The sequence below is a fragment of the Scomber scombrus genome, chromosome 17 (genome assembly GCF_963691925.1).
Source record: "Scomber scombrus chromosome 17, fScoSco1.1, whole genome shotgun sequence".
NCBI classification, from domain to species: Eukaryota; Metazoa; Chordata; class Actinopteri; order Scombriformes; family Scombridae; genus Scomber; species Scomber scombrus.
In genome coordinates, this window is record NC_084986.1 from 19,521,366 (window position 1) to 19,543,776 (window position 22,411).

Consider the following 22,411-nt stretch of genomic DNA (forward strand, 5'->3'; position numbering starts at 1 on the left):
AATAAGAAACAAGTCTGTGTTAATATTTCGTCTCAGTTATATTGAATGTAACCTGTGTGAGGAAGCAGTTTTCCACCAATCATACAATAAAAAAGCGCGTCCAGCCAGACATCATTCCTAAATCGCTCGTTTAAGGGTACTCAGCTGTGGGCCAACGTTGTTTCCTGCCACAAAATAATATGTTTTATGGCAGGAAACAAGGGATATTTTTTTGTGAAAATACCCCTTGTTTCCTGCCATAAAACATACTATTACCCTTATACCCTAAACCCTTATACCAATACTGCATACGACCACATACAGTGCTGTTGAGCCACCCTAAAATCACTGCAGGGGAAATTCCTTCACCGCGACAGCCTTAGTTGCTACGGGCAACCCTGAGGGGGTTATTCAGCAAGATCTGGTACATGTTATGGCATGTAGTGTGGTGACAGAGATACGATGTCTAAAAAACCAGACAAGTGGGATGAGACTAAATGCATAGCAGCACTGAAAGGACGTTGATGGGAAAATGAAAGTAGAAAAGCTGTTGACACATCTGCAGTTGTGATGCAGAAATATCTGTCTGACAGGGGAAGCCGAACGTGACTGACAACTGGGCAGCAGCTGCATTAAACATCTGATAAAAGAAATTTGGAGTGTGACCAGCCTGATCCGAGATGTCTGATTCTCAACATCAGCTTATGAGCACCAGAGGGGGGAAGCTTGCAGGTGTTTGGATTATAGAAATGCAGCAAAAGAAACACTGACTGTACCTCTGGTGGCAATTGTTAACCATTATTTATCCAGGGATTGTTTGCTGAGCAAGTTGTTCTTCAGAAACAAACTACTTTATAGCCATAAAGCTACACTCATTTCCATCTAATAGCTCAGCCAGTGCACCACAGGCTACTACAAATGGCCACTGAGCAGCTTTTCTAGCTATTTTCTCAGCTGGGCTCGAGTTTCAATCCAGCTACCCTTCAGCCTCCGTCCTTGTTTCCGAGGGATGGATGACTCTGGTGTCGGGTACACGGGCGTGACACATTTCAAACAAAAGGAGCAGGACCGAAGACACTTACTGCTGGATACAACAAGGATGTAAAAAGAGAAAAAGAATCAGGGGAAGGCACTAAAAAATGGATTATAATGTTTTAATGCAAAAAGTAGCAGCGGCAGGGGGAAAACAACATAAATGTTGCAAGAGGAAAGGTTGTCACTTGAAATGTTTGCTCCCCTGCTTCCTGCCATTTGCAACAAATGCCTTCACGATTACATTTTGAATATGACTCCCTGATTTTATTTTTTATTTTTTCATCAATACAGTATGAATATCAGCAAACCGTCTGACTCACTCAGCAGCAGTAAAGTGCTCCCACTCCCAGTGCTCCTTTTTTTTTTTTGCTTCTCTGCTGGCGCGCAGCCGAGATGCGGAGACACCCTTTAGCTTTTTGGGGCGCCCCAGTGTTTTATATGCATGCGGTTGCTTGTGAGCGGGTGTGTGGGAGTCACCTGGCTCGGTCGGGTACGGCTGACTGCGCGCACACACACACACACACACACACACACACATAGGAGTGTGGTGAATATTTCATGAGCTGCTGTTTACTTCACAACATTTCGAAGCTGAATGTGCAGGAGTCCATTAACTTAGGCTAAATTGCAGAGAGAAAGCCTGGCGAGGGGGGGCAAGCGGTGGGAAAGAGAAGAAAACAGATTGATGGCTAGCCAGGAGAGTAAAGGGCATGACTCCTGCAGCTAATACTGAATACACTGAGGTCATGTCCTCACTAATGTTTCTGGAAATTTTGAGGGAATTTTTTTTTAGGGCAAAACAAATGTGCTGAAAATAGAATGAAGAGATTTAGTATTTCTTCACCAGAATTATATTCCCTGGCAGTGTGGAGTTTCATCATGTAGTCAAATCATGTAGTGGGATCAAGAAAATATAACTGAACAGTTGCATTAATTACTATAGCGTGAGAATGTAGTCATTCTAAAATCCAGCATATGGTCTCCCACATGAACAAGCTGCATTTATAACTGATCTATGCTGATAACTATACATGAGAATAATAAAAACATTTGTTGACAATATATAAGCCAATATTCTCAGTATTTTTAACATTTCTAGAATATGAATAAACAGTATGAAAAGATGTACAGCTATACAATAACCTTCAGCATTAAAGATTCCAGCATTAGTAAAGCTAACAGTACATTTTCAACAGAAAACATTATCAAAATCGACATGAAGCACGCTCAAACATCCGTCACGCACCAATAAAACACTTGCTGCAGTTTATCGCTCCACAATTTTGTTTTGTGTATCTGCCAACATACACGGAGGTAATCAAGAAGGCTGCGTTACCAACCGTCAAAGCAGGCAGCTGGCCCCCGAACCCCAGACACAGAGGGCCCCTGAGGCCGCAGGTTCGGTGCGTGTCAGTGGGTTGTGTAATTCCATTAACTGCAAGTTACATTTGAGAAATCAGCTCAAGTTGGTCTTACATTATTCTCTTATCTTGTGGACCCTATGTCAAAATCCAATAATAAGGTCTGTTGAATTTAAGTAATATTGTTTTCATATCATGAATATTCCTGAACTGTGTTCAAACCACCATGAATGACACAAATGAAGTATTACCCCTGAAGGAGTACTAGTTGCACAACTGAACAGGAACTTGAAAAGACATAACAGAAGAAGAGTACAGGAGGTGGTGGGGGAGAGTATCAGTAGGTGAAGGAGCCACTTAACAGGTAAATCAGCCATGCTAATAAAGATATATTCATGTCGATATTTGCCAGTAGTGTGACAGTGTAGAGGCTGTACTCAGTAGAGACATCATATCATTTGTCCAAGGTTACCACGGAATTTAAAAACACTATTTTTTTCGTCAGCTCTTCTCAAAGAGGGTCCCTGTACTTAAAGTGAGACACACTTCCACCGTCAAGCGGCGACAGTGTGAGCGCCGCCTCGTCTGGAGCACTGAAGGCTGCCCACCTCATCGCAACTTTGGGATTAAGTCTCGCAGAAGTGGCTAAAGGTCTCAGAGAAGTTCTGGGAACGCAACTGCTGAGCGACGCTGCAGCTTGGCATTCAGTATCAGAGCTAAGCACACAGCCTCTCCTTCAAGGTTATCTCTGTGGAGAATTCGCTGACAGCAGGATACACGTGCACGCCCGCTCACACGCGTGCGCACGGTGACACAAAGATAGGTACACCCACACACACACGAATACAGAAACCGACGCGCACACACCTCAGTGGCACAGCGGGAGGAGGTTGAATGAGGTGCTGCGTGTTTGTGCTGGCTGTTTATGCAAACAACTTTTTAATTGAGATGGAGGGACATGTGATTAGCAGTAAAAAAGCACCAATCATCCCCCTGTTTTATTACTTTTTATGCCCCAAATAAAAATGTGGGCCTGGGCGGGGGCCCCACCTGCCAACCCAATCTGTCTCCTGACGAGTGAAGGTGGATCTCGGGGGCTTAGACGTGGTCAAGGACGGCATTGTAAATTCACCGTGTCAGTGAGGGTGATGAACTGGCTCTGCAAACGCTCTCTCTCTCTCTGTGTGTGTGTGTGTGAGTGAGAGAGAGTGTGTGTGTGTGTGTTTGAGACAGAAGGGAAAGGAGCAAGAGTCAATGCCACTCAAGCAGCTGCATGTATCATGCCTTGGACAGAGAGGACATTAAGTGCGAGTGTGTTTTGTGCGTGTGAGAGTCTGAGTGAGTGTTTATTTGAGAACTGGAGGGTCTCTGCGAAGGAACTGTGGAACTAAGCATCATTACAAATTGATCATTTTCTTTATGCGCTGCAGCATCGAGAAATACAATACTCTGTGAGAAACACAAAAGGAGAAGCTCAAGGTCTGTGTTATCTATCTACCTTGAGCTATATTGCCACACACACACACACACACACACACACACACACACACACACACACACACACACACACACACACACACACACACACACACACACACACACACACACACACACACACACACACACACACACACACACACACACACACACACACACACACACACACACAGCCTGTCTATTCCACTCTCTGTTCCTCGTAATGAGTCCCAATGACGGCTGACCTTTCACGGCCTGGGGTGCCAGGGACAAGCTACAGAGGTGGGCGGGGGGGGGGCCCAGTAAAGAGAGGGTAAAGGGGGCCTGTGGTGACCCCATACAGAGGGTGCCAACCTTCATTCAATCGCTTTAAAGTGGTCTAATGAGTGACTGAATACACAAGAGAGAAGACAGAGAGCGTAAAGGAAGGGATAATAGAAGAAAATCGGTGGCCGGAGAAGGGAGGGAGAGGGGGGAAGAATAAAGAGGACATTGGGAGATAGAACAGCTACTGTTACACTGCGCTAAATGGTGCGATTTTATCATCTGAATATGCAGTGATGCATAATGTGATACGCCTGAATCCACTGAATATGGATTTCGTTCAGACTACAATCAGACCTTTGAAACAACTTGGAAGTGGTCAGACTCACGTTGTGATTACAATTATATGCAATTTGGCTGCGATCCACGATGAGCGCTCCATAAAAATAAAAAATAAAAAGATTGAAAAACAGAATTGAAACTATTTCAGTTAATACACCCACAGCAGATATAATAGGTGTTTTCTAGGTTAAGCAGATGCACGGCTGTGTGAGCCACTGAAACTCTCTTTGTGGTCAGATATCAAAACAAAAAAAAAATGAAATGGCCTGAAGTGTAACCACAGTTGGGGTGACGGGGGCTGGCAGGAGAGCAAAGGGAGAAAATCAGAGATGACACCGCAGTGAGAATAGACAGAACAGAGAGAAGAATGTGTCTGAGGTGGAAGCCAGCAGTTAGGGGACACCAACCACAGAAGGGGACGGCGAGAGAAAAAAAAAAGAAAAAAAAAAAAGGTCCCATCCCAATTTTCCAATAAAAGCCAAGATTGACGAGAACAGGAGTCTCGGCGGTCTCTCGTGCAATAAGTTACATTTCAGACACAATAAGCGGCGCACACCTCCACCTCCACCCCCACCCCCACCCCTCAACACTACCTCCCTCACTCATCTTCTGTGACAGAATTTACGGTCAGCAGTTAACTCCCATTATACCAAGGCTCAGGGCAAAAAGCAGCCCCCCCCCCCCTCCTCTACCCACCCCACAAGTCATAGTGCCCTCTCTCTCCGAGGCCAGGGCTTGAATGATAAAGCAATGACTGTGGAGGAGAAAAGATGGAGAGGAGAGCGAGAGCAGTGGCAAGGGAGAACGAGGAGGAGGGGAAGAAGAAGAAGCAGGGAAAAGTAAACAGGGCAAAACTGCCCAGACAGCAAGAACACAAAGAAAAAAAAATAGTCATAGAGAAAGACAGAGGGGAAAAATAAAAAAGGAGTGTGGTAGCAAAGGTGGGAGCAAGGGAGGTGGTAATAAGAAGAAAGATGGCGGTTGTAGACGCAGAGACAGAAGTGGGGGGGGGGGGGGTGAAGAGTTGTTCCCTGAGGGGGCCTGAGTCCTGACTAATCCAGAGGAAGAGTTCTATAAACAGCAGTAACACACACACACACACACACACACACACACAGCTCCCACCGATCCATCGCTCTCTGCTACATTACCTCCATTCTCCCCATCTTCAACCCTTAGCAGCGTCTTTGCTCCGTGACCCTTAAATCGCTGCGCTGCAAAAAAAACCCACATCAACGGTAAGTGACATATTTATTTGTCCTCCTGTTCAGCCTCTTGGTGTTTTTCAAGAGACAAGAGACAGAAAAAAAGAATAATTGCAGGACAAAGTTGAGCTCGAGATACGGTAACTTCTGAGAAACGTCTTCAAACGAAAAAACTAACGCCTTCCTCTTGACACTGAGCACCATTCCATATATTTTGCAATGTCAAGCATTTTTAAAGTAATTCTTGCATAAGCCACATCAAAACTTCTTGTCCTTGCATTAATGTTTTTTTTCCCAAAGACATTGCTGCAGGTATTGAAATTTCCCTTGTGGTTCAGTGATATAAAAAATAAAAAATAAAATAAAAAAACACCTGTCACCTCCAAGCAAAGCAAAAAGACCCCTGACTCTCAGCTCTCGGGTCTTTTTCTGCATCTATATCTGCTTCAACCTCCACGTTATGCCTTTTTCTTTTTCGAGCACCCCCCCCCCCCCCCCCCCCCCTCCAGGTGCTTTCGCTTTCCTCCCACACTCCGAAGACGCGCATGTGAGATGAAATGAGAAAGAAGTGGAAATTGCCCACAGGTGCGTGCGTTGGTCGGTCTGCATTCGCCCTGTGATGAACTGGCCGACTGGCATGAATAAATGTAAAAGCGGACTACGGGATTAATAATTGACGAGTTGAGATGGGTGTTTTTTTGTGCCGTGCTGCTGCCTGACTGCATCTTTTTGCGGGTGCGTTGCTGCTGCTGTCCTCCTCTCAACTCCTCTTTGCCCCGCTCGCTTTTTTCCGCTTCATTCATGGTCACCGGCTTCCTTTTTGACTCCGTTTTCATCTTCCTCCGTTTTCACAGATTTTTTTTTTTATTCGTGCTTGACATTTAAACCGAAACCCATCGGGGGCCTGCCTAGAAAAGACTTGGTGTGAGTTGGCGCTGAATTTTTCCATTTAATTGCTTTGCTTTGGGTCAGAATTGTTTGAAAATGTTAAAATACTCTTACCTCTGCTTAATGATGTGAAATTACCTAACCGTGTTGGGATTCAAGGGGTGGCTTTGATGTAACTGGGTTTAGCTGCAGTTTAGACACAAATGACTACGGTTCGGGACGGCTTGTGCTCAATATTCAGAGGTAAGTTCCCCAATTTTTGCTCATCGCCTACGCTCACCGCCTCTCTCTTTTTTCCTTATTCCTTCGCCCGTGCCTCTTTTGCCGTCCCTCCACCGCAGCAGCCTGCATGCGTCACAACACAAGCCATATTGACAGAACTCCTCGTCCCCCCGTCAGGTTGTGTTTTCTGCTTCGGGTCCGTGCTCGTTTGTTCGCCTGACTTCTCCTCCGTCTCTTCCACTCCTGCTTTACGTCTGGCACTGTGTGTGTGTGTGTGTGTGTGTGTGTGTGTGTGTGTGTGTGTCTGCTTAGCCCATCGGCTTCCGCTTGGATGCTCCTTCCACTCGATGTGACCTGTTTTGTAAGTCTTTTGTAGTTAATGTATAGATTGTGTAACAGTTGCATGTGGGGGTCGGGCAATGAATCAAATTTTATTTTCAATTACCGTTTTGGCTTCCCGGTGATTGGGAAAACAAGATAATGGGTATAAAATGATTATTATAAGATGATTCCATTTCACAGTTATGCTCTGGTTTTTTCCTTCTGTTATAAACCCCTTTCCTTTACAGCGGTGCTCTTTCGCCCCTTCTCTAAAAGCCTCCGACCTGTTTTCAGCGACTAAAGAATCAGCAGTCTTTCAGCAGCTGCTGACCAGCGGCCGGCTAACCTGCTCTTCACCAGCCTGACTGACAGCAGAAATTTACTGAACCAAAATAGTTTTCATGTCGGCTCCACGGGAAGAAACCAGCAGTGTTTGTATTTATTGATTCATCGACTTTATTTCCCCCACTGCCCGCCGTAGAGGGCGAGGGGGGAATCTGCCTGCCTGTGGTGAAACAGGCGAGCTCACAGACAAGGCCAGGAGCCTTAATCAATCAATGTGGACACCGTTAATAAGTTCAAAACAGATACAGAGGGATATTTGTGTGATTTAAACAGCTGTCTGTGCAGATTATGTTTCACTAAATGTGACAGAAATAGACTTGGAACGTAAAAGAAAAAAACGCAAGGGGGGAGGGGCATTTTCTCTGAGAAGCTTGGAGTCTGTGTGGATTGATACACGGGTCAATGACGTTTTTTTTGTGTCCATGTGGTTCAGTCGAATTTAAAGGGGTTAAAATTTGAAAATAAACGTATGAATAACTAAAATTTCTGTTTTTAATCCATTTTAAGAGAATATATTAGAGGATTATGGCAAAAAGGTTTAAGTGGTGTAACCATAAAAACTTGTTTAAAAACACTAAATTCTCAATAAAACACCATATCAACTACTTTGGCATGATCTTACATTATAACTTTTTTTATATTAAATAAAAGTAATTTAATCTGGGGAATCATGTAAATCAGGAAGTAGTTATTTGTATAAGTACACTTAAATACACTGTAGGTGAATAAAATATTTAATATTTATCATTCTTTTGTGGTTACACCATTTGACACTTTCAGGAGCATTCAGTCTTACTCATTTCAAATGACATAAAACCAACAAAAATACAAACCTGATGCTGCTTTTAAAAGATATTTTTGAATTGCTCATCCTGCCAACCCTTTTTTGTCACTGACCCACATTTAATAGAAATAGAAGCATTAATTGACCATTCTTTGCCTTAATCGAGCAGCCTAGCCTGCTTCCATGCGCTGACCCTGTTGTGTCAGAGGTATTTTTGTCTTGAGTTGCAGCGCCGCAGCGACGGTTGGCATGATTCCTCTTGACCGGTTCAACAAGAGTTTATTCTGGTACTGTAGCAAAACAATCCTGTCAGCAGACTGAAGGGTTTCTGCTTTACTGGAGAGACTAATAACATTCACTACATTCAGCCTCGACTTGCTTGAATCGGAAATACTATTGCTTCTAAGTTGTAATGAAACCGACAATTACAGGCTACAGTGCAAACATTCCCTCTGTGGCTTTTCATAACCAGAGGCTTTTTTAGTGTAGTCATTCGGGCTTGGCCCCCTAAATGGTTCAACTCTGCATTCCTCCAGAGGGCGATAAAAAAGACACATTGAAAAATAAATCCCTGTCTCACCTCTGGGGGATGAAGTTTCCTTAAATGCGATTAAAGGGAAAATACTGGCACACTGTCTTCCCTGACCCCTATTAACAGAGCCTGAGAAAACAGCCACCACATCTCTCCTTTCCACACACCCTGCCACTAAGCAGGACCTGTTGCTCAAATCACATTAACAGCAGAGGAAAAAGAAAAAAAAGAAAAAAAACTCAATCCACATCCGTGCCAAGCGGCGCTAACGCAGAGCTGATGCAATCTCACCTACAAACACAATCCCTCTTTTTACTACCCGGTTTCTCACATGAGAGGGGGAAAAAAAAAAAGGGAAATAAAAATCACACGTTGCTGCAAATGGGAGTATTTCTTTCTAGTCCTTCTTAATATCCAGCGCAGGCACCGCCGAGGCCTTATTAGATGAAGCCGGTGCAAGAGTTTACACAATGTGACTTTATACAGGCTGAAAATGAAGGGAGACGACTAAATACTTGAACTGCTGGCGGAACACAGAGATCCAACTGGGAGCAGCTGCAACCATGTTTCAAAAACACACCAACAACACGCTTACCCCCCTCCCACCTCCTCCCCTTCCTCCTCCTCCGGTTGAAAGGATCAGTCAAGAGGCATCCCGCAAGGACAAACACTCTGTCACTCTCCTTCGCCACATTTCTAGGATGCCGCGTGTCAGCCGTACGTGGGGCAGATCAAACTTGATAACGACGTTACATGTATGTGGTGTTTATGTGTCTTGGTTGTTTTACACATCTGCGCTGACACTCGTCTAGACAGAAAAGAGAAGTCTATCAATCTCTCTCTAGGGGAAGGGATTGTTGCTTATTCAGTTCCCTTGTGCAACGATTGGGCTTCCACCCCCGCCTCGCTTGCTCGAAGCTCCCTTTTTTTTCTCTCCAGTGTGTGTAGGCAGCAGCCGCCGTGTGCACACAGCTGCCACGCGTCTGGTGAAAGTGGTGTGACTGACATTCATTGTTTTTGAGATTGAATATGCATCTTCTCCCTCCAGGTCTGACGTATGCCAAATGAAGGACATTCCCCCCCTGATTGATGGCATCTATTTATAATATAGCTTTCTCGTAGACTTCCTCTGTATTTCTCTCAGTCTGCCAAGCTGACCTTTGACAAGCCCAGAGCTCGAATCGACCACTGGGTAAACAGAGCTGAACTGAATCCAGAGTTATTGGAAATCTCTTATAGTTGGCCCGGCTTTCCATTAAGGGGGTGAGAAAATTCACTCTTTCGCTGCAGGAATTATGCATGGGTACCGGGACTGTGGGGAAGAGGAGGAGGAGGAAGAAGAAGAAGAGGAGAGGTACTCCCGAGCACCAAGGTTAGATCGCAAACACAATCAATAATGCACCGCCTATTGTGTTTTTGGCGCTGCAGTCAGCTCAGCTCAGTTCCATTCAAGTGAATCCATAGCGCGGGACCGGCCAGGCCCGGCGCTAAGTCAACAGACCGGATGAAAGATGGGTCTTCTCGACGGCAACGGTAGGAACGAGCGAGGGAAGAGTGAAGGAGCGATGATGATGATGATGATGATGGCCCGAGCAGATGAGAGCTAACGTGGGCGGACTTGGCAGGAGAACGAGGCACAAAAAAAAAAAAAACGAGGCACAGAGGGAATGCCTCGTTGCCACTGCTACAGATGTTGTTTGTGAGTCTTCACACAACATTGCACTCGATCCACCAAAAAGAGTTGGAGGCTATGTCTCTGGGCTGAGGTACTAGATAGCAAAATGATAAAATAAAGATAAAAACACCGGCATCTTCTCCAGTCTTCTTCATTTGATTTGATAGAAACTACTAAAATGTGTCTAGCCTGTGCCTGTCTTTACACTTATTTCCCAGCTTCCCTATCAATACGAGCCGGGGTCGAGCGACGGAATGCTTCCACAACAGGTAATCCACCCCTAATTCAGCATTGATGGTTTCATCTTTAACTCTGTAAACCAAAACGCTAGCTAATAAAAACTGCAGTCGACTGCATTTAAGTCCTCCATATTATTTTTCTCCCACTGATTATAGTTTATGGGCCCTCGGAGTGCGTTAAACATCTGTATCCACTCGTTTATTACTACATGACACATGGCAATGCACAAGAGTTATTCCCACTGCTTTTTCCTGGTGACCGCTCTGCGTGCGTGGTGACAAACAGGCCATTCTATGTTATTGCTTCTATATTGCCTTGTAATGCAGATGGCTCGTCTGTGTCCCTCTGAATTATTGATCTGCTCACGTGTAACGCAAACACAATAAAGTGACATGATGATACCTCTCCATCAATGCACACAGGATATGAGTGTGTCCATAGATCGCTTATCATAGATAAACACAGGCCATCTGGGAAGTGCTCAACACAAACTCGATTGTGAAATACAGTTGCAAATTTCTCTCATTTACTAAAAAACACCACCAGTAGGGGTAGGGGTTGTTTTTTAAAAATGTCATTTCGTATATATCTTGAGATTAAAGCGATGATTCAATTGGAATATCCCTGGCTAAACACTAAACCCTAACCCTATTACAAAGTTCTCTGATTCAAACGGAAGCTTGGCTTAGAAATTCTAATCACATCCCTGCCGATACATGATCCTGGAGAACCACGTAAACCTGAGAGGCACATTTTGTACAAAGTATGCATTGATCTTAGGCTAGGGCTGCTCCACTGGCATTGATCTAATGCCAGCTCTGTGAACAGGCAGGGTGCTAGCACGATCGCGTGTGCTTGTGCTTATGTGTGTATGTGTGTGTGTGTGTGTCGATAATGGTCTAGTTTGGTCTCGGTCTGTCCGGAGGTAGAAATCTCCTCCCTCCCGCCCTCCCTTCTTGCCTCCTCAGTCTGTCGGATCTGATCCTCCCAGTGTGTCCTCTGTGGTGTCTGCTTCTGTTCCCCTTCCTGTCGGTGAACTGAAGGCCAGCAGAGGGGAACGGGCTGCCAGCGCCTTGGCCTGGTTGCCTGGCTCCCCACAGCCTAGTCATTACTGCTGGCTAACAAGCAGAGAGCGAGGGACGTCTGCGGCTGCTCTTCCCCTTAACTAACAAAGAGAAAGACCTCACGGGTAACTGTGGTAGCAGTGGCAGCACAGAGGCGCAGGCTCCTGCTGGACCCGTAATGGTGCTTTCTCATTACAGGCTGTCTCCTAGGGAAGAAGAGAAAAAAAGATATACATGCTGAGCTACAGGTCCTTTTAACTAGGCATTGTTGGACTACAGGGGTAGGAAGGAAGGAACATTATGCACATGACCTGTCACATGCCACTGCTTTGAATTAACTTTACACAGCCACAGTTGTGAGTGTGCATGCGTGCGTGCGTTTCCATTTTCCTCACGTGCACTCGGTTGCATGCTCGCACGCTTCCCTAATGTCATCCTATATGTTTGTTGGTGCCACGGACGCCGGAGGGATTCCTTGGAGGAGGGCAGGGAGGGTCGATTTGATTACACTGGCTCATCAGCGCCAGGTGTGACATGGGGGACTCACAGGGACCCTGTGTACTCAAGCGTACATAGTTCAAACCAATTCATAGGCGTGCACGCTGACAAAAATATACATAACCCCAACACACATTATGCTTTCTTAAAGGCCCACAATCTTGCCGTTTACGCAGCGTTTACCAATAGTCTGCAGTCAGTTTCAGTGATGGGTGACGGAGGCGTGAGATATGTTTATTAATGACTTGTAAAACACTTTTAAATCCTCGGCCCACCACTTGTTTGACAGTTGTTTTCATCAATTTTCGGCTGTGTGTCTATATTGAAGTGGGCTGTGTTTTGGCAGCATTTTTGTTTACATTTCATTTAGTTGGCTCAATATCTCATCTTTGCTCAGGCATGAAAAGTCGCTCACTCTATTATAAGCTAATAAGACTACCATTACCCAAATTGCTAATGCAAATTTACTGAACTACTATATTGCCAAATGATTGCCAGCAGTTTTGTGAAACCAACATACTTGTCGATTATCTCCGATAGAATCTTGCACAGGCTATAGCTACAACTTTAGTCATCACTGTATTGGATAAATGACCGTAGTGGCTGCTGTCTCTATACAGTGTTTCCCTGTTGAGCTGTGAAGGAAGTATAGTAACAAAAAGAGGGACTTTGGCACTAAAAACATTAAAACTGAAAGATATCTACTTGATTTGACTCATTTGGACAGCTGAAGCTTCTTATCAACTTCAGATAAAGACATTTTTTGCACAGAAGCAGAACAGTGGATTTTGACCCTGATCACTTATATGGTAAGTGCATTATGAAGGCATCTCTTAACCGTATGAGCCCTAGGCTATTTTCAGGGTAATTTCACAGCCTTTACTTTTAAGCTCTTATCTTGGTCATTATAAGGGATGGCTATACTTGTTGGGCTCTAAGGGTTAATAGCCAGTATGATAAGAAGGAATGATTATGTGAGGAAAAACCTATTTCTGAGTTCATTTGGGTTCCTGACTACTGTTTTAAGACAGACTTGAAAAATGTGAACTCGTCCTTTAAATGTGTTATCAGGGTTTTCATTATTTTTCAGTGTAATAGAAGCACTCTGTATTGATTGATGTCGTAAGGGGTTATTTTTTTGTATAGTTTAAAATAACACTTCATAGTTGGATTGGACATATTTCTGTCTAAATAAAAAACAAACAAAGGCTATAAGAAATGTGTGTCAAGGCTATTGCACTGGATTGCATTACAGTTTACAAGTGTTCATGTAACTGTTCACCTCCCATGCCTGCATCATAAATGCATTATGATCACTTCTTACTTCGTCATGGCTTTGAATCTGCAAAGATTTTCATGTAAAAATTCAGCAAAGGCCGTTGCCCAAAAATCACAAAATGAGGCTGCATCAACAAGGCAAATCCAATTCCCTCTACTTGAGATGCATTAGATTTTGCTTGAGTGTGTTTGAATAAAATTTTGATGTTGGGATTTGGTTATTGGTGCTGAATGAGAGGTAATGAATGAGAACTTGCAAAGATACAAAATGTACCACAACAAAGACGCAAGCAAGTGCAGCTGCTACTTTTCTTACGTCACATTATGTTATTATAAATTCTCAACATTCATACATGTTATTCTCTGCCCCCACCAGGGCCATCAACGTGAAAATTACCAAATAAAGCGATTAATCCATGTTTAAATACCAAGGATGAAAACCAGCATCACAGCAGCCAAATTAAATATATAACCAACATTTACTCGAAGGGCTGCTCATTTATCTGGACCAGCTGCCCAGTTCAAATCAATATGTGAGAAATGCCGAATCTGCAAACGGCCGTTGTTACCCTCCTTGTTCCCTCAGTAGCTCACATACATATCATACACAGCAGACACCAGTTATCTCCTCACAATCCAAGCATGCCCCCCCCCCCCATCCCATTCCATATGTACTCAGGTCACGCGGCTGATCTTTGGCAGGTTGCACACAGAGGCCTGAGCAGTGCAGCTGCCCTGAGACCAAAGCTCTGACCCCTGGTAATGGGTCTCTGGGGTGTGTGTTGGTGTGGGGGGGGGGGACGACAAGCCTATGCTGCTCTGTACAGTTGTAAACTGGCTGGCTCCTCCCCTGGGACTGAATCACCTTCCCTCCCTCCTCCAACCTCAACCGCAATGAAGCAAAGTGACGCTGTTGCCAAGGTTACTTGGGGATGGGAGGGGCGGGTGGTACAGATGAGGTGGTTTGTTATCTGCCTGCGTGGCTGATGTGAGACGGAAAATGATTGTGTCCTGGTGGTATAGGTGGTGATGAGTTGATGGAAAGGCGTAGGAATTTGGTGTGGGCATACAGGAAGAGTAAATATATGTTTCTGGGAAATTGCAAATATATCGCATAATGTGTGTGTGTGTGTGTGCGTGCATGTCTAAGCAGCGCAGAGGTTGGTTGGTGAAGCTTAGCCGACTCTGTGGAATGTAAACTAGCCACTGCAGCACTCCTGCCTGGCCTCAGTCAGACGCTGCCCCACTGGGGATCCAGCGGGTTGCTTAATGCACTACAACACCCCCCTCCCCCAAAACGACACCACCCACTCACGCAGCCCAGCATCCGGCACACGGGGCCGACATCCCTGTTAAACCGCCTGCCTAGCATCCACCTTGCGTTCCAGTTGCCACGGTGATTTCCCGGCCTTGTCTCTATTTTCAAGCATGTGCAGATAAGTTGAGTTTGAACAAAACCGAGCAGTCACTTACCATGCATTATCATTCCACAGCTATTTGATACCTGCGCCTCGCACAGCCGCAGCTATCTCCCTAGATGATTGCCCAAGGGAAGGTTCAATGTCTTTAATCTAATCTGATGACAAATGATTCGATTAACTTGGCCGCTGATTAACCTCTTCCTCTGTGTTTTGTGCACCTATAGCTGAGCAAGTCTCATTTCATCCTCCCTCCCTTCCTCCCTCCCTCACTCCCTCCCTCACTAGATGTGTCTCTACAAATGTCAGCATTGGCTGCATGTGTCACTGACTTGATACATTGTGTTGTGCTGTGTGTGTGTGTGTGTGTGTGTGTGTGTGTGTGTGTGTGTGTGTGTGTGTGTATGTGTGTGTGTGTGTGTGTGGCGGTGGATCGGCTGCACCCATGGCTCACCAGCCATCTGCAGCCCACTGAGGGACACACGATGATGACGGCTGAGTCACCCATTAGCCCAAATTAGAGCCATCCTTCCACCATTCAAGACAAGGCCGCTGGCAATGCCACGCAGTCAAAGCCATTACGGAAAACACGCACTAAACTGATTTTGCTCTGCAAATACCATTAGCTGGTGCCCCAAGATTATAAATATCCGAACTCCCAATCTGAAGAAGAAAATGGGCTCGGATGGGGAACCGTGTTAAGAAAATCCTGCATCAATGTCATGGACTTCTTCTCTGGTTGCCAGAGGGCAGAGAATGCCGGGTAATGGCTATGACAAGCCAAAGATGAAAGAACAAAGAAAAATGGTGGTGGTGAAAGAGGGCGAACATGGACAGCTACAGTTGCTGCTGGGAGACTTTTATGAGGATGCACAGTTAAAGGGACATGCTGGAAAGATAAAAAATGTACAGCTTTCTGATGAGAAGAGACCTTCTACATTAGGGATGCCACGTTGAGAAAACTTTCCCGGTGGTTAGCAGTTACATCCGACATTTTACAAGACAGGATATTCATTGATGATGCTCAATATCTGCAGAGTGCTTATTTGATCTTTAACATTAGCTTTTCAGTTTTCTTCCCCTCACTTACAAGTTAGTGATGGCTGGTTTCAGGCTGCTGCTGCTCAGGATCACCAGCGGGTCGTCAGAACTGATATGCAAAATTGAACTATATGGGTTTTATTTCTATTTGGAAAAAAGAAAAAACTGTTGGTGGGGATGTTGGGCAAGTAATGGGTTGTGTGGCACCAACTACCATGAAAAGACTTACATACACAACAGCTTTATGTCACTTTAAAAACTCACTGTTACCACCGTTAGAAGTCTTAAAAAAAAGATTTGAAAGTTTCGAGCTTGGAATAAGTGCTTTCTAAAATGGCTGCTGTAATCCTGGGCCACACTGTTCAAATGGTCTTGCTTTGGTAAACAACTGTCCTGCATGTGGGCCAATTTGTCAAAACAACGTAGCCACTTCAGGCCTGGGGAAATTGCCATTTTGTCAATACAACCTATTTTGATCCACTCATGTTTCCGTTTTGCCACAAACGCACCCCAACCCTCCCGCCTCTTTCACCATCTCTTTTACTTGAGGGTTCCTGTCGAATGCCAAAAATGGTTGCCTAGCAACTAAATATTCACCCTGCAGAAATCGGCTAGATTATTATTTCTTTCCAAGTTTCATATTTCTAAGAGAGAGAGAGAGAGAGAGAGAGAGAAGAGAGAGAGAGAGAGAGAGAGAGAGAGAGAGAGAGAGAGAGAGAGAGAGAGAGAGAGAGAGAGCGAGAGAGAGAGAGAAAGAGAGAGAGAGAAAAGACATCTTCGTGATTTCAAGTTTACAAATCCCACTGGTGACGGTATGCTCTTCAAATGAAATGCACAACCCCTCCGTCACATATACAGAGAGGAACTGTTGCAGAGACACCACAGCTATTTCAGGGCAGCTGTACAAATTACAAGTGTTAATAACAACTGTAACCAATAAAATGTACTGGTTGCAAACATCTAATTAACGGTGATCCCTTGCGCATGTGATTACATTAAGATAAAAATACATCCGAAAGAGTGGATTCGAACTGGCAGAGCATTTTTATTGACCCATAAAATGCAATACACAGACTGTATCCAAGCAGTCTGGTTTATTAAACAAACTCTTACGTGCACATCTTTATTTCTAAGCAATAGTTACCTTGTGTTTAAAAAGTACACCCACTTGCCAGAACTCCTTGTTATCCTTTTCTAAAAACAGGTGTCTCTAAATAAATGAGAATAGATATCTCAGTTTCGAAACACTTTCCGCTGTGTTAATCAAGCGTGCCTTTCCACCCAATCCTCTCGTAACCATCTGGATTTCTGAATATTGAAGCAAAAAGTTAAAGCCATATTTCAACTGACTGTAGTGTTCCCACCCAAAATGCTCAGGCAGTGAACATATTTTTCCCTCAAAGACTGAGCGTGCGCCTGTGGCTAGCCGGCAGTGTGGGCTGAACTCTGGACTCGCAGTAATATGTCTATTTATCCAAGACAACAAAGGCCCTCTGTGATAAATACCATTGGGTGGAGACTCACAATGCACACAGTCAACACTGTGGTGATGTATCATTTCCAGCTTGAATTAGTATCAGACCGCTGCAGAATGCATCTCATACCGCACGTAGTAACACTGCTACTGTACTTGTGATATACATTTTTATGCTCATTATTAACACTACTCTTTTTTTTTTTTTTAGTAGAAACAACACCACTTGATGGCCTACTGGTCTGAACAGCATGTTCCTTTACTTTTCTTAAAGGCAAATACAAACTATTGTACATAATGCTGTTGGTGTGGATGAAGCATAATCATCGTTCTCATGTGTATTTCAGCGTTGTGAAGCCACAAAAGCCAGTTGATTGAAATATTTTCTTCAGAGTATTACTTCTAATGTAACAACAGAAAAGCCTGCAAAGATTACAGACTACAAACTGCAAAGATTACACACCAGGAGGTATGAATCAAGTATTAATCAGGGGTTATGAATTGCAAAGTTCTGTGCGTCAACTATCAAAAAACATGAGCTGATACCTGCTGAGCTCTTTAAAATGATGATCATATGGTATTGTATGTCGGCAAATTGCTGAATTACACAATTTCCAAGTTGTTTGACAAGCTCGACAAAGCACAGAGGGCCAAAACGCTCGGCTTTTTAGCTCTAAACTTGCTGTCAATGCAACAAATTTTGCAGGAGAAAGGTGTTAAATCACTGACATTTTACAGAATCAATCTGTCTCTCTCTACATGCCAGTAGGGATGTGCTGAAATTCATCTTTTCAGTTAAAATTGATTAGACGACCTCTGTAAAAAGCATTTAATGATGCATATGAGAGTTCTGACGCTCGCCGTGGATACATTTGCACATTCGCCGTAGTGACTGCGCACTCAAGGAAGTCGGGGGAATAAGTGTACCAACGCAGACAACTAGAGGGCCCTGTTCTTCTTTATAATTAATGATGTTCTTCTGAGACCTAAATGAGTCTGCTTATCTGATGTAAGCTCTATGCGTGACTGCTTATTAGGATCATGCCATATTCCATCTCATGCAAAAATATGAAAATGACACAGAAAAAAAAAAAAAAAGCCAATGAGAGCAGGACTGGGGGCTAGAAAGCAAACTAGCAGGAAAGGAAGGGTGTCACAAGTTCATGTCAGGTTCTCAATGATGTTCTCATCATCGGTATGTGGATGTGGAGGCTATCAGCCCATCAGAGATATGCCTACTGCTCCTCAGCTCCTGAATATATGTGGATATAAGCAGAGCACCACCGCCGCTGAGGGTGTGAAAAAGGAACTCCAACCTGGCCACACACCGATCTCTGGCTGTCACCTTGTGCACACACGCGCTTATGCAAATGTTTATCTCAGTTCACACTTGGCTTAATTTGACAAGAGCGACCCAGTCTTGAATGGCTTTGGATGCAAAATGGTAATTACTCCTAAACCAAGCTGGAATAATGAACTTGTTAGCATGCTCAGCCTCCTGGAATTCATTACCCAGCTTTACTCCGCACTCCTAGTGGAGCAAAAACCTGTTTTCATTTCCGGCTTCTCAGAGGGGCCACATGCTCTGACAGGAGCCACTCAAAACGACTCACACACATATAATATATCGATATATCAGCTCATCTAATGAGATGGATTGGTCTTGGTCCGTTTCACACGCTCATGTGACCGCACACAGACGGACAGAAAGGAGGAACGCATGATCCGTGGAAATCAGAGGACTTACAAGAATGTGTGCGACAGTCTCAACAACAAACAAACAAGAAATGAGGACGTTGGAGTCATCACGGTGTCAGAAAATGCTTTCTCTCTTTTATAAATAGGGGAAAGGGCAGCAATTTGGCCGGGATGGCCCTTTTTTTTTTTAAAGTGCTCTTCAGGGAACATCATAATTTGCCGGCTCATATTTTACATTTTCTTTCCATTTCAAATGACGTTTGATTTGAAGCACGCGCCGTGACTTCCAAATCAGCTTTACCGAATCTCTTAAAAATCAACATTTAATTCCAATTGTCAAAGAAAACAACACTAGAGACATTATGTAAAAGCGCATCAGGCAATAAATACACTTATCTGAAAAAGGCACTCCAGCTTTCATATTAATGTGCAAATCGGAGAACATTTGAGCACTGAGAGAACGCAGGGAAGAAGTATCTGTCTTCCCCCTTTCTGCTTCTTTCTTTAAAAAACCTTTTTTTTTTTTTTTTTTTTTGAATCTCTGATGGAAGTTAGTGGTTATCTACAGATCCGCCTCTCGTACAAAGCCAAAAGAAAAAGATGCCAACTTTTTGCCAACTACAGTCTATAAAAGCAGTGTTTCATTTTACGTAATTGTGGATTAAAATAGCCACCCCACAGTGGAATTACAACCTAACACAGAATTTAAATATACATACTGACAGTGAAAAACAACTAAACCTAAGAAGGAAGCAGCAAGTATTTTATTAAATAATTTAAGAAAAAACAACAAAATAACGTGATGTAAAAAATAAAAGGGATGTAGAAATGATCAACAACTACAATTAAACTGCAAATGTCCTTTAAGGCTTTATGTTGTTTCTCCAATTTGCATCATCTGTTATCACGCAGAGCAACCGCAGAGCGCCCCATGCACTCGTTTCCTTGCTTTGGCACAGTCCTGTTTTTACTCACTGTCTTCCCTACCGGCTGGGTCAAGGACAGATCAGGGGCGACACGCCTCCAGTCAGCATTTTGCCTTTTTTTTTTTTTTTTTATCTAAAAGGAGAACGCTCTCAGGCACTCGGGCCTGTTTGTCCAGCGTTTGAGTCAATCACACCACCAAACAGGCTTACAATCAATGCACACACTGCTGATTACATTTCAGATGGGTATTTGGGAGGTAAACATTTGAATGACAGTACAAACAGACAGTACTGTGACAGACACTGCTCTGCGCCCTGCCAAGTCTGTCACAACGGCAGCAGCGGCGGCGGCTGTAGATTTACCATCGCATTCTGTCACAACGCTGCCATGCCAACTCCTTGCAGGGACTGATATTAATACCATACTGGTTCCCTCTAATGTTGGTAATTTACAACTATAAACTAATTCTATCGCAGCCCTCGCTGTGACTCACCCTGAATACAAGAGATGGCTAAACGCCTAATATCTGTAAAATGTAACGCAGGTTTTTTTTTTTCCTTTTTCCGCTCCGGTATAATTCAGCACCTGGAAGTGCGGAAGCTTTATTAGGCTCGTAGTGTATCTGTTGACTGCTAAAGAGATTTTCAGGATTGAAGCGTTTAATGGAAACAGCTGGGCAGCATGTGGGGTTAGTGTAATGGCTTCGCATGTTGAGCAGAAGTGGCGCTAAGCTCGGCCTATCAGAGAGTCATCGACACAGCAGAACCTGCCGCACCGTCTCTCTCTCTCCTCTCTCTCGCACTCAGTCTCGCTGGCCCCGCATCTCCAGCTCTCCTTTTTCACTCCCCTCTAAGCACCCATCAATTGAGGCAGTGAAGCCATCAGTGCCCACGCTTAGCCCGCCTGTCTCATTGCTTGGATAGCCGTGTGTGCGTGTATATACGTGTGTGTGTGTGTGAGAGAGCTTTCGTGTTTGAGGGTGCTTGTGTGTGGAGTCCCTTGATTGGACTCTACAGCAGAGGCTGGAGCATTAATGAACACTGCCTGTCACAGTCCCAGTCCTCTTTGCAGATCTCTCACCCATCACTCTGGGCGATGGATCAGTGTAGCCTGATCTAAATGGGCTCCTTTTTTTTAAACTTTCCTCTCCCTTCGGTGCGCTCCGCCAGCTGGGGTTCACTGAGATCAGTGGAGGCATCTAATCCTGGTCTCTCACCGGCCTCTCAGCCCACCTCCCTCAAGTGTTGCAACTTACAAACACTCCGGTAGCGTCCAGGTAAAAGTCAGGACCAAAGTGAAGTGAGTCTAAATCAGACACCTCAACACAGGGTGGCAAACATTTTCAAATCTGAATATGGTCTGAATTGGTTAAAATAAAGGGGTGCACGATGCGATACGCATGATTGGTATCAGTGGATCCAAAATATACGACCGATCCAATTAAATAGTTTCTTGTTCTTGTCACACAACTGAATATTTCAGCTGAACGTCTCCTCTTAAAAGTTGAGAAGTAATACGGTGTTACATCCATTACTTTTAAGAATGATCCAATAAGTTCCATGCAGCGAGGAAGGGTTAGACAGATTTCTATTCAATTTATGACAGCTGAACAGTTGTCTATTTTGAAAGGGACGATGAGGATGTGAGTGGGACTCTGTCAAACTATTTCCTGAAGAGAATTGAATGAGTCCCGTCTAGAGGTACCGGGGAAATCCCTGCAGACTGCAACTAAAATTAGGTTTGCAGTTTTTATTTCTTGAGTAACACCAAAAATATTGAGTGTAGTATTCTGTTCTCTCCTGTGAGTGCATTTAATATGGTAGTTGAAATTCCAAAACTTTATTTTTATTTTTTTATTGCAGTTATGTACATGTGTTCTGACTATAAGGCATTAAGTTGCTCATTAAACTACAAGTGTATTTCTCTGCTCTGTGCATTTTAAAAAGGAGGTGAAGCTGAGCAAACAGTTACTGTGAATAACTTTTATTTCACGACTCAGCAAGCTTAGGGGTGCAACCAAATTCTATGCTGGAGTCTGAACAGAACAAGACCAGGTCAAAACCAATTATATGGCTGGGCTGTGTATGGTCAATGGGGGAAATTGTGGCCAGTTTGTTACAGGGAGAGTATAGAGTGTGTATAATGTGAATTCCTGGTTATGCAAGTTTCTGCGGTGGTCCTGGTAATATTTGCTTATCAGCATTATCAGCATTAGCATATCACATGAATTAAAATAATAATAATAAAAAAAGATTGTAAATGCAGTTGCAAGAACAATACTTTCCATTCATATGTCTCTCATTTTTCCCTCTGCATTGAGTGTGTTGTCAGATTGATGGTTATT

The 22,411-nt window shown here is 44.0% G+C and overlaps 1 protein-coding gene across 3 annotated transcripts in view; it reads right to left on the reverse strand.

Annotated features, from left to right (window-relative positions):
* The window catches only part of fut8b (fucosyltransferase 8b (alpha (1,6) fucosyltransferase)), an 89,030-nt gene that overhangs the window by 45,029 nt on the left and 21,590 nt on the right, over nucleotides 1–22,411 (reverse strand). Inside the window, exon 2 of one of the 3 annotated variants that reach the window (XM_062436747.1) lies at nucleotides 5,609–5,671. The exons of the other annotated variants lie outside the window; for them this stretch is intronic. The gene's annotated coding sequence lies outside the window, so the exon portion shown is untranslated. The remainder of the gene's footprint in view (nucleotides 1–5,608; nucleotides 5,672–22,411) is intronic. 3 annotated transcript variants of the gene reach the window in all.